General features: G+C 37.7%; 1 pseudogene; it reads left to right on the forward strand.

Annotated features, from left to right (window-relative positions):
* The first annotated feature begins 959 nt into the window (after positions 1 to 959).
* Positions 960 to 1729, forward strand: LOC106977253 (protein FAM136A-like; annotated as a pseudogene).
* Positions 1730 to 12709: the final 10980 nt, after the last annotated feature.

Raw genomic sequence — 12709 nt, forward strand, 5'->3', positions numbered from 1 at the left:
CAGAAATCCCACGTATATTTTGAGAATTACACATAATCACATAAATGGGAACTTGAAATATTATATACCAAATTGGTAATTAAAGCAGTTATTATAGAGACTAAAAATATACAGTATTCATGGACTTTTATTTAGCATAAAATTTCTAGCAGATTTTTTTTCCCCAATAACAGGCCCCTGGGTCTTTATTAGATGAGTAGTGATTAGAAAGCATTAAAAGACAGAGTGTTATATATAGTGAGTGGGTCTAACATAAGTGATTTGAGTCCTAGTGAAGAGGGAAGTGATCATGGGGATAGGAAATAAATACAGCAAGACATATGTGCTGACAAATTCCTGAATTTGATGTAAAATAAGAATCCACAGAATAAGATTATAAATAGAAATATTAAAAAATTGTAAATAAAATAATGCAAATTACAAAAAATAAATAAATCCAGCACATAATCCATTAAAAATCACAGTGATACTTCAGTAAATACAAGACAAAACTATTCTTAAAAGCAATCAGAAAATAAATGGAGGCTGTTTTCAAAGGAGCAACAGGTAGAATCGTAGACAATTTTATAACATAATCAAAGGGTCTGATAGTATTTTTATAATGCTTAAAGAAAAGATCTACCTACATAGAATTTCATACTTAGTGAAAATGTCATTCAAAAACAAAATAGATGTTTAGAAAACAAAATATACAGAAAATCCTGAAATTAGCAAACCTGCACCAAGTTAGATACTAAAGAATATTCCTCCAGTGAAGGAACATGATGTCAGGTGTAAATTCAGAGATACAGAAAACAACAACAAACAAGGAAGAGATCCTAAGTATATGGGTTGGTTAATCTAAATGGCTGTTGACTATATACAATGTTACTAGTAGTATCTAGTAGTGTTTAAGTAATATGGATTGGGTCAGAGTCCAAGTGGGAGCCAGCACGGAGGGGGTTCAGCGCGAGGTCGCCATGGCGTAGCTGCAGCAGCTCCAGGTGCAGGAGGCAGCGGACTCCGTGGTGAAGAGTCTGGAGAGAAAGCCACCCGGAAGATGCAGACCTCATGTTCCGGCGCAGTGCCAACTGTTGTGGGAGCAGCCGGGCGTCCATGCATCAGGCGCAACAGTGCATGGAGCGCTGCCACGCGTCTCTGGCTTCAGCCCAGGCACTGGTGATCAGTGAGTTGGAGAAGTTCCAGGGCTTCCTGGCCAGGTGTACCGTGTACTGAAATGACAAAGCCAAAGCTTCAATAGATGCGGGAAGTAAAGACCTTCGGGTGAAACAGCAGCTGGAGAGTTGTGTGACCAGGTGCATGGATGACCACATGCAGGTCATCCTGACCGTGACCAAGAAGATGAGGAGTCTCTCCTGTCCATTGGGAGATAGAAGTCTTTGCAATTGGCCATCGGGCCGATGGCAGGAATCGATTTAAAAAGAGAAATGGGAGTTTTGGTCTTTTAAGTGAAATTTATGAAGAAATTAAGGATGGCAGCAGTTTGAGGCGTGTGTCGCTTGCCTCTGGACACTGGTTCCTTTATGTTTCAACCCTAAAATGTGAAATGGAAAAAAACTGGTGCTGAAATTTGGGTCGGAGTGCAGAAGAGTTTTTGATAGCCTAAATTTCACGTATCTGTCCTATCTCTGAGGATCTCCCTTGTATCAAGCCGGAGCCCCCCAAGGTACCAGATTCTTCTTAGTGCACGGGTACCAACAAGCTGGTAGGTTTCTCTAACCTGCCTATGATCTGGTGGAGTGTGAGCAGAGGTGTTTCTGTGTGTTGCCAACCAAATCATTTTCCATGAGGTGCAAAACAGAATCTACAAGGTCACTAATTTAGAAAATTTTTAGAAAGGGGGTTTCTGGGCCTTTGTTTTGCTTTGTTTTGTTTTATATACAAGGGCATGAAGTTGATTTAAGATGTAGAGTTGAGACAGGGAGTTTAGGACTTTCAACAGTTCCTTGTGGAAGTCTGTTTCTGGCTATCATCAAGACGTGGATATTCATTTCTTGAAATACACATCACATCTTTTAGCTACGAAACCCTGCAAAATCCCCACTGGGAATGGGAAGCAGACCTTCCCTCTCACTGGCTGCCATGATGGACCCTGAGGCTATCTGCGACAGGACAGTCTCGCAGCGACACTCTCCATCGAAGGGAAAGGGGGGTTTGCTTGCACTGTATACTGGTATCCAGGAATGAACATTGAAGGAGGAGCTGTTACTTTCTTAGTTAACGGGGTTATTAAGCACTGGATTTGGAAAAACCTGGTGTTCATAGAACAGAATGAAAGGAAAGCCTAAACTCAGTTTTGCTTATTTAGCTCCCTGAAATCAAAGAGCACTATTGAGACAATCCCTTGGCGACAGGAAGGTCAAAAGAGAAAAAGTAAGCAACTCAGGGATGAGCTGTGATTCACTTAAAACACAAGAGGGGCAACCCCCACTCTACCAAATACCACATTTGCCTGGGACCTTTGCAGCAAGCAGTGTTCCTGCCCCAATTCTAGCACCTTATCATTTTGATAAGGACCATGTTGTCTTTTTACCAACTTTGATAAATGATAATATATTTATTATTATTACATTTACATATTATTACCAACTGTTGAAATGATAATATAGCCTGCATTTGGTGTTTCAAGACTGTGATTATTTTCCTAGTGGTTTAGTTATAAATAAAAAATTTTGATTTAGTTTTTCCTCCTAAATAGTAAATAAATAAACAAATAAATAAATAAATAAAATGGATGTTATAAAATTACATCCAAAATAGCATGTATTTTAGGAATTGGATAAATAAAGTTCTTTTCCTTATTCAGGAAGAGGGGGCAGGTATCACTTAACATTAGAGTTTCGTAAGATAACGATAGACATTTGAAACTGTAGGCAGCCCTGAGCCAAAGTTATAAATGAGTGTATAATATATGAATAAATATAGAGAAAACAAAATGTTGTAAAGTGATTAACCAGAAAGAATGCAAGTGAAGGGAGAAAGGTAGGACAAATAGAAAACATATAGTTAGATGGTAGATTTAAACCCAAACATATCAGTGATTAAATTTAAATCATCTAAATTCTCTTATGAAAAGTGAAGACTGTTAGGTGCATTAAAAAACACCATACCGATTGTTATTATTATTATTACTGTACCAGAGAGTGAAAGGTTTTGTTTTGAAAAAAAAATTTTAATGTTTATTTATTTTTGAGAGAGAGAGAGAGCAGGAGCAGGGAAGGGGCAGAGAGAGAGGGAGACACAGAATCTGAAGCAGGCTCCAGGCTATGAGCTGTCAGCACAGAGCCGGATGTGGGGCTTGAACCCACAAACAGCGAAATCATGACCTGAGCCGAAGTCGGCCGCTTCACTGACTGACTCCCTGAAAAGGTTTTGTTTTGTTTTGCTTTTTTGCTTCAAGTTTTTATTTATTTTTTATTTTTTTATTGTTTTATTTATTTTTACGAGAGAAGGAGAGGCAGAGCGTGAGTGGAGAAGGAGGAGAAACAGACACAGTATCTAAAGCAGGCTCTAGGCTCTGAATTGTCAGCACAGAGCCCAATGTGGGGCTTGAATTCAGAAGTCATGAGATCATGACCTGAGCCAAAGTCCAACACTTAACCAACTAACCCACCCAGGCACCCCTCAAGTTTTTATTTAAATTCTCGTAAGCTAACAGATAGTGTAATATTGGTTTCAGGAGTAGAAGTCAGTGATTCATTATTTATATATAACACCCAGTGCTCATCACATGTGCCCTCCTTAATGTCCATCACCTATCTAGCCCATGCTCCCACCCACCTCCCCTCCATCAACCCTCAGTTATCTGTACTTAAGAATCTTTTATAGTTTGCCTCCCTCTCTTTTTTTCCTTTGTTTTTTAAATTCCACATATGAGTGAAATCATATGGTATTTGTCCTTCTCTAACTTATTTCACTGAGCACAATACACTGTCTCTATCCACGTTGTTGCAAATGACAAGATTTCATTCTTTTTGATGGCTGAATAATATACCATCGTATATGCATACCACATCTTGTTTATCTGTCGATCAGTGGATGGACATTTGGGCTCTTTCCATAATTTGGCTATTGTTGATAGTGCTGCTATAAACATCGGGGTGCATGTATCCCTTTGAATCCATATTTTTGTATCCTTTGGATAAATACCTAGTGCAATTGCTGGGTCGAACACTGTATAGGTTAAAAGAGATGCTTTCAGTTAAAATACAAGGATAAAGAAAGGCTGAGAAAGAATAAAAATTATATAGCATGCAAATGTTTATATATTATATGTACTATATTAATGTAAGATAAAATAGACCTTCATTACTAAAGATAAAGAGAAGATTTTATAATATTGAAAATGTTGACTACACCAGGGATATAAAACAATTTTAAATAGTATCCCTAAATTTGTGAAATCTAAATGAAAGCAAAGTGGCAGATTTTTATATTCAAGAACAGAGAATTCTGAGTCATTTTATCTACTCCTTCATTTATTACCTTCCTGACCTTGGTGGATCTCATTTTTGGTTGTTTGTTTCTTATCTGTCAAATGGGGACAACACTTATCTCATTAGGAAGTCATAATAATTAAATGAAAATGTGAAAGCATCTAATAATCTAATATTGCACAGGAGATAGTGTAGAAGTAAACTTTTCACAGCATGAAATAGATTTTTTAAACCAAAAACGTAAGGAGTGCATTTTGGTTGTTGATCTTGGAGAGAGATCAAGACTGAGAAGCCAGGGAGCTGGACTGTTGTCCTGGCTTTGCCTTTGCCTTGCCTGGTTGGAACATAAAATACCACATTGGGTCAGCCAATCTGCTCAAAGAGCTTCAGGCTCCCCATTGTTAAATGACGCTTACACTTGGGAATCATTACCTTCTAGCGCTGCCTCCTTCCTGCTATCTCCAGCTGAAAATGCTACAGAGATTAAATGAGGGCGTCTCAGTACAGAAAGACATGCATTGCTTTTACTTGCCTTACAAGTCGTCCTGTTCCCTGCTACAACCAGTGATTCCCCAGGCAAGCCTGTATGTGACACATCGTGTGAGGCAGTCCACACCACACTATGGGAGTCTTCTATCAGCCCTTCAAGCTCACTGTTTCTTTAGCGAGAATAACTTCCTATTGATGGATTATTTTATTACCACTAGGTTTGACTTTTCGGAATTGTTTTCACTTGACTCTTTGTGATGATAAAGGCAGAAGATAAACACCTGCCAGGACATCTCTCTCTAGAGAATTTTCCCTATTTTTAGAGGTCTGAATTTCCCTCAATCATGGTCAATTATGTTTGGGTTATATCTAAGTATTATGTCAATGCTCTTGACTTCCTTCTTATTTATAGGGTTAATATTACAGACAAGTGAAAGAATAGAAAATGATTAGAATAATTAGAAGACACATTTCTTTAATCATTAATATTTTGGTTTGTTTGCTTCTTTTAATGCATGTTATCACAGTGTTGCATCACTGAAACACATTCTAAATTAAAATTCTTTATATGCTGTTAAAAAATTAATGTTCATGTAGAATGACTACTACTTTCTTTAGGAAAAACAGTGGACTGGACAAAGAAACTCTAAGCCTTACATAAATTATAATCCTTATATATAAAGATATGTATATACACACACAATAGTTTTAAAGTTGTAATTATTATTTTTTTGGTTGTAATTATTTTTAAATGAAGATTCTGAATAAGCTTATTTAACTCTTAAAAGTGGTAATACAAAACATTTGATGCATATGTGTGCACGTGACCTTTTGTTGGAATGCTGTTTCAAAGTCCATCACAACTGGAGCAGTCAAAGCTGAATAATTACTGAGTCCAGGAAGCCACAGGGCATTAAGGTGACTGTCAGATTCTGAGATATTTTGGGATAGCTTTAATTATATAATGAATAAAATTTGCATACTTTTCTGTAACTTGTTAATAAAATTACAAAGAAATTAGCCTCTGGTATTCTCATACATATGAAAGCAAATTCAGTGTTAATTTAAAGCCAGAAAATGCTTCCAAAATGCATCATGGCCACACTACAAAATATTGTACAGAATTTTCTTCATTCATTAAAAAAATAAGTATTCCATTGTATAAAAATAATGTAAATAATATTCATGCATGAAGCATCTATAGTGGACATTCCTGAAGAAGGCTTACTCATCTTTCCTTTCTGCTTTTGCCTCCCCGCCGTGACCATTTCATCCTCAACTTCACATTTGCATGTGGTATTCATAAGTATATTATTAATTAATATGAACACACATAGAGCAACTGTTCAATGTTTAAATTACTGTCTTGTCAATTCTGATGCAGTTAGATGACCAAGATTATAAAAAGAAAAGTAATAACTGCTTTCATCATACATGGCAGTGAGTCAAACTTCTTAGTTGTATACCACTTTGGCAATTAGACGGAAAGTATGGATTCTCTCTTGTGAATATGCATGCATTCTCTCCCTGAAAAAGAGGTAGCAGTATATACACATATCACCACATAAACCCATACATTTCCTGACCCTCCACGCAGCCATGGTCCCAAGTTTAATAATCGCTGCTCTATGGGGGATATGTATGTTTCTATTATTTTAGCAGAAGACTAGACATCCAGTTTATTTAAAAGACATAGCAATATGTTCTATGTTGTGTGCTCCAGAGTCTAATAATTAGATGGAGATTAGGTATAAGATGTTTAGTACATGCTTATCCTACAAAGAGTATGGAAACAGGATCAAACAGAAGAAGTTGAACTGTGATACAGACTCAGTCAACCAAGAAAGGCTCTCTGGAGTGAATATTGCCTGTTAGGCTTACCCTGAATCAGTCTAAAATTGCTGGGATTTTATGCTTCTGTCTCTCAATCACTACAGATAAGTTGCCCTGAAAAGTACATGATGTCAAATGAAGTGACTCTCTACTGATGAGAATGTTCCTGAGGAACTGACACTTAGATTGTCTGCTTCTTACCATCCCCACCGCTGGACAAATACTTTCTTGAAGAGGGATTAAGGTCAGTATACTCTTTGTGCCATTGAGATCCACTTCTCTCTGTACATTTGAATAGCCGACTCTCCAGTGTTCTGGAGGGCCTCTCTTCCTGAGGGAAAATAGAAAAATTCTGTAAGTACTACTATACCTCTCACTAGACTCGTTCTTGGTGCTTTAATCGACATTTGTCTTCTCCCTCCATCTTTTATTCCCTATCCTATTCTTTGCAAAGTCAACTATTACCTCCAGTTTCTTATCCCTGAGAGAACTAAAGCCCTATTCACCATGTCTTTCCTAGCCTGGGGTGATTGCATCTGTTCATTTATGGTCAAATTGGACATACAGGAACCAAAAGAGAGCTGAGTCTCACATGTATTCCTTCTTGCCTTATTGTAAAATTGCAGCCCTGCCTCCTCCTGAGTATTGTGATCAATTCTTCTTGCTAAAAAATAATTCCTCTTCTGGCCTGTTACTCCTTTGATACAAAATGTCAAGGTAACAGCCACAGCTTGTAATTCAAGTTAATACTTGTTATATCATGTAGAAAAATTCTTCTCCCATTAAGGAATGGAACTTGTAGCATTACAGAAACTAATGTTGCAGGGCTGGGAGGTACAGTGTTCCCAAATGGCTCATCGAGAATTATGGAACGTGGGGCACTACTTCTTAAACCTATTGGTTCCAGGATCTATATATTCTCCCTATTGCAGAAATAGTGACATATAAAAGTCTTTGATTTAATATATATGTGCAACCTGTGCAGTGTCAACCCATACTTATAAAGTACTGCCTCTGAGCTAAGTGGTTCAGCTAAGACTATAATAGACTATTGCAATGTTTTATCTGGTCAACTGATTTTGGGTGATGCAACATGTGCTGTGATATGACCAACGGATTCCATGATCCTGGGCATTCTCACATATCTCCTTTGCTTCAAAATGCCCGCCTGGCCTGATGTAGTATTGTATGGGATCTCAGGCTAGTGGATCAAATACTCAATAAACCCTCAAATATTAGTGCTGCCTAAAAGCCCATGAGCAATTATATCTACTCCTGGAAGAAAACAAAAACAAAACTTTTGATCATTCATAACTGGTAGAGGATCTATGTGATCAACTTGATACCAAGAGACTAATTAGTCACATCAAAGAAAAGTTCCATATCAGAGTTTCAACACTGACCTCTGTGGGCTGGCTGGTTAGGTATTTGACAATATGAATAACTAAATTAGACTTGGTAGTAACACTCTATGCTGTTAGGCTAATGTATAACCGTAATCTCTACCATTTTGTCGAAATGGTCCATTTTGCTATTGTGCTGTTAATGGATTGGCCACTGATAGTATGGTTGATGTCTCTCAGTCAGACAACTGTGTCTACTAGGATATTTTATACCTCATTAATGGTAGATTGTCTCTGATGGGAATTACCATATGACACAAATATCTTTACACTTTATGCTTATATCCATATATCTGTCCACATGCCAATTCTCTATACTTTCTGGTCCATGACTTACGAGTCTTTTTGCTTAGCCCCCTGACCAGCCAGGCAAGCTATTTGCCAATCTTATGAGTGGGCATGGACTCTAAACTTGGGTCGGTTCTCTTTCCACATAAGGTAGATAGATGTACTGACTTTTGGGCTGAATTTTCTTTACTACAGTCTTTCAAGGCCACTCATTGTGTACATATATTTTCACTCATGTATAGAGAGTTGACTTATCCGTAAAATGAGCTCAGGCTTTTTTCCCCTCCAGGTGGATCTCACATAAATTATAGGCATAGATTTATGAAACACATTGATAAAGAAGCAGTGAGCCCCATGGGGTTCTGGGCTAACCTGCTCATGTCATTTGTTGGAATCCTCTGGTCTCATTCATGCTCAGTCATAGATGTATCACTTCTATCATACAGTGGATTGTTGCCCAGCTACAAAAACTTATGATATGGTAAGTCTAAGATGATGTAGCTTACGATGGATAGTTCTGGACACATGGCCAAGATCTAGAGTTATGTCTCTATAAGTGTGTTATAGCATGTCAGGAGCTATTTTCCACAAGGTACATTATCCTTTGCACATTAATTCTAATCCATATGACACCTTCCAGCTTGTATTATCAGTACAAGTACTACGATTACTAGTACATTGCTAGTAGGGTTGCTCACGCCACATGCTGGACATACCACAGATTATTTTCATATTCTTAGCCACACTCAAAGCTGGTAACCTTATATTTCACACAGCATAAGGGCCAGAATCATATTCCAGCATGTAGAATATGTTTCCCACACAACCTGAAAAAAACTCTTGAGACACTGGTTTCCTTCTTTTTGGTAGAAGTTGCAAAATACAATACTACAAATGATACTTAAATGTCTCATTTGTATGGATGTCTTGACAAGCATCTGACCTTCGGGCTTTAAAAAAATATTAGTAGGGTTTATTTCCTAACTTCATGAGTACTTGAGTCTCATTAAGGCCTTCAGCTCGGTAGTAATATTCTGCTTATCTGGCCAGATGAACATAGTATTAACAATGTAATGAATTAATGTGATATGTTGCTGAATATCCAAACTACTCTCAACTTTCAAAGTATCTTGTGAGAGAGGGTAAGAGAATCATGATAGCCAAGAGGAAAAGTAAATGTATATTGCTGTCCATTTCATGAGAAAACATTCTGTTTCTCATTATTGATTTGGATAGAAAAAAATTAATTTTCCATATCAATGACTATATACCATAAACTTGAACTCATGTTAGTATGTCCTAGCAGAGATACTATATCTTGTAAGGATGTTGCAAGTGGAGCTACTATTTGATTGAACTTGGAATATTCTACATTTATCGTCCAGTATTACTCTGGTTTCTGTAGGAGCCTGACTGGTGAATTAAGAGAAGACATGATGGGGCCACCACCCCTGGATCTTTCGGATCTTGAACAGCAGTACAAATCTCTGTCATGTTCCCAGAGATGCAATTTTGCATGTGATTTCCTATCTTGGTTGTAGTGTATGTGGGATGGGGGTGAAAGTGTTAATTTCTGAGACTTCTACTCGGTCTTCCCTTTTAGGATAATTGTGATCCCACAGAAAGAGAATCCAATGTTTTGGTTTCATTATCTACCAAATATGTCAAACCCAATGACACATTCTAGGATCGACTGGATCCTAGAATCAATCAATGACCGATTAGACTTACAAACCTAGTAAGCTCATTGCAAGCCACAGCTTTCCTAGGATGCCATTTGTGACCTGACTCCCATGTCATCCCACTTTAATGGAGAGGCCATCATGACACACTGGTCTCTTGGTTTCAAATTCAATTCATACCCTGTGTTCAAAGATCCTGAAAATACCTAAGTATTTCCCTTTCCCCATTGTGCAATGGACTGAAAAATGGCCTAGGTCCCTTTGGGGAAGAACTGGGAGAAGCATTGCATACACTTGCTGTGGTGTTGCCGGTTCCTACCTCCTACACAAAGAGACATCACTTCTGTCATCAGATTATGGGTATAAAAACCATCTCAGGTCTGAATACTGGAAAAGAAATTACACTGATATCATTTTTATTGAGCTGACCACTATTAGGCTGCCTGTCATTAATCCTTGATTTCTTCTGCAGGTACACTTGGAGGAGGAAACTTGATGTCTATCAATTTTTGCTTCAGAATTCTGTGTCCATTTAACCTTTATCATAATCTCTGGGTTGAGCCCCCCTTGGCTACCACTCTATGTTGGCCATTGTAATATTTGAAATCATCTGGCATCTGTGACTAAGTGCTACCACCTAGTCTCTATATATGGGGGAAATTGTTCTATCACCATGGCATGCTTAATACCACAACTTGATCGATGAATGTGGGCTGCCTTGTGAAGGGCATGACCTTGGGCAAGATGGCTATCTTCAGTGGAAGTCAATCTTGGAAATGCTGACAGATGATCCTCTTAAAGGAAACTATGGGCAGGATATTTCCCTATCTGCCCAGATCACAACAGTTTCTTTTAAATGGAAGGATTTTTTTTTAACGTTTGTTTATTTTTGAGAAAGAGAGAGCACAAGCAGGGAGAGGCAGAAAGAAGAAAACAGAATCCAAAGCAGGCTCCAGGTCCTGATTTGTCAGCACAGAGCCCGACTCAGGGCTCAAACTCATGAACCGCAAGATCATGACCTGAGCTAAGTCAGATGCTCAACCAACAAAGCTACCCGGGAGGCCCCATTAAATGGAAGGATTCTAAGACCAAATAATACTTTTAGTCTTACTAAAATGATTGTCTGTGGCAATTTAGAGATGTGTTCAATTTAACATCTTATTGAAATAGCTCTAAATTCATATAGAAATGAAATAACTTTGTTAGACATTGCAGGAAGTGCTAGGAATACAATCATGAAAGAACAAACCCAGTCTTTCTTTCCATGAACTTTGAATTCTAGTGGTAGTAGAAGGAAATATATATTGAAAAGAAAATTAAGTATGTAGATAAGTAAGTGCAGTAAACAAAACAAAGGAATATGAAATGACTTTAGATCGATTTACCAGATCAAGTGTTCCAAAGGTATATTTTTGGATAAAAGTGTTGGTCATGAAAAATAAAAGCAGAAGGCTATTCCAGACACAAGAAACAGCAGTTACAAAGGTGATAAGAGGGGCACAAGTCTGGGGCATTTGATTAACGGAAAGTAAGGTGATGTGACAGGCTACAGTGAGCATAGCATTACATAGCTCCCAATGAGGTTAGAGATGGAAGCAGCTGCCAGATCATAGAGAATGTCATGTGTCACCAAAAAGTATTTACTGTCTTAGAAATTTGACGAGGTAACAGAATAGATTGTTTTGCAGTGGAAGCAATACAAAAGTACAGAAACAAGAAAATAGAATAGGTGGAGGCATCTAGTCACCATAGAAAGGTGAATATGTAGACAACATTGAGAATGAAAGGTACAATGAATGAGAAGGCGTGTACCACATAAAGGAGAGAGCTAGTAGTGAATCTATAAATCTACACCATGTCCTTCAATATCTGCAGTCCCAATTCTAATTTTCATGTGTTTTTTTTAATCAGGATAAATCTAGGCTTTCCCATTATAATGTTAATAAATGTGTAGAGAAGTTAGGGTCCAATCCAGGAGGGAGAATGCGAACATTTAGGGAGGCAGAACAGAAGAGGAAGAATCAGCAAGAAAGATAGAAAATACAGTCAGAGAGATAGGAATAAAACTGGAAGAATATATTATCATAGAAGCCAAGAGAAAAAAAAATTCTTTGAAACCAAAAAGACCTAAATTAAAAGTATAAATTCTTAAAATACTCAAATAAGGAGGAAAACATCTAAAATTACCCAGGGAGTCTCCTGTAGAAGATAAGAATTTGATGGAAGATACTGAAGGAGAGAATTTATACCTTAGCCAGAATGCTGAACCTCTTCAGCATCCAACTAGCAAGAAAGGACCATGGATTATTAAAATGCAATGAAAAGAACTTAAATATGCATCCTAAAATTAATGTATTGTCTGGTATGTGAGTGGATGGAGTCAGTGGAAAAGAGAGCATCAAATATTTAATGGCCACAAGCTCTATGCCAGGCATTTTTCTTAGCATAGGGAGTAAAAGCACAGGATCCAGAACCAATCTGCCTGATTCAAAGTGCAAGTCTGTCAATAACTGCTGTGTGACCGTGGATAATTTAAATATTCTCTCAATTTCCTTATTATAAATTGGGGACAAAAACA

Source organism: Acinonyx jubatus, chromosome D1, assembly GCF_027475565.1.
Source record: "Acinonyx jubatus isolate Ajub_Pintada_27869175 chromosome D1, VMU_Ajub_asm_v1.0, whole genome shotgun sequence".
NCBI classification, from domain to species: domain Eukaryota; kingdom Metazoa; phylum Chordata; class Mammalia; order Carnivora; family Felidae; genus Acinonyx; species Acinonyx jubatus.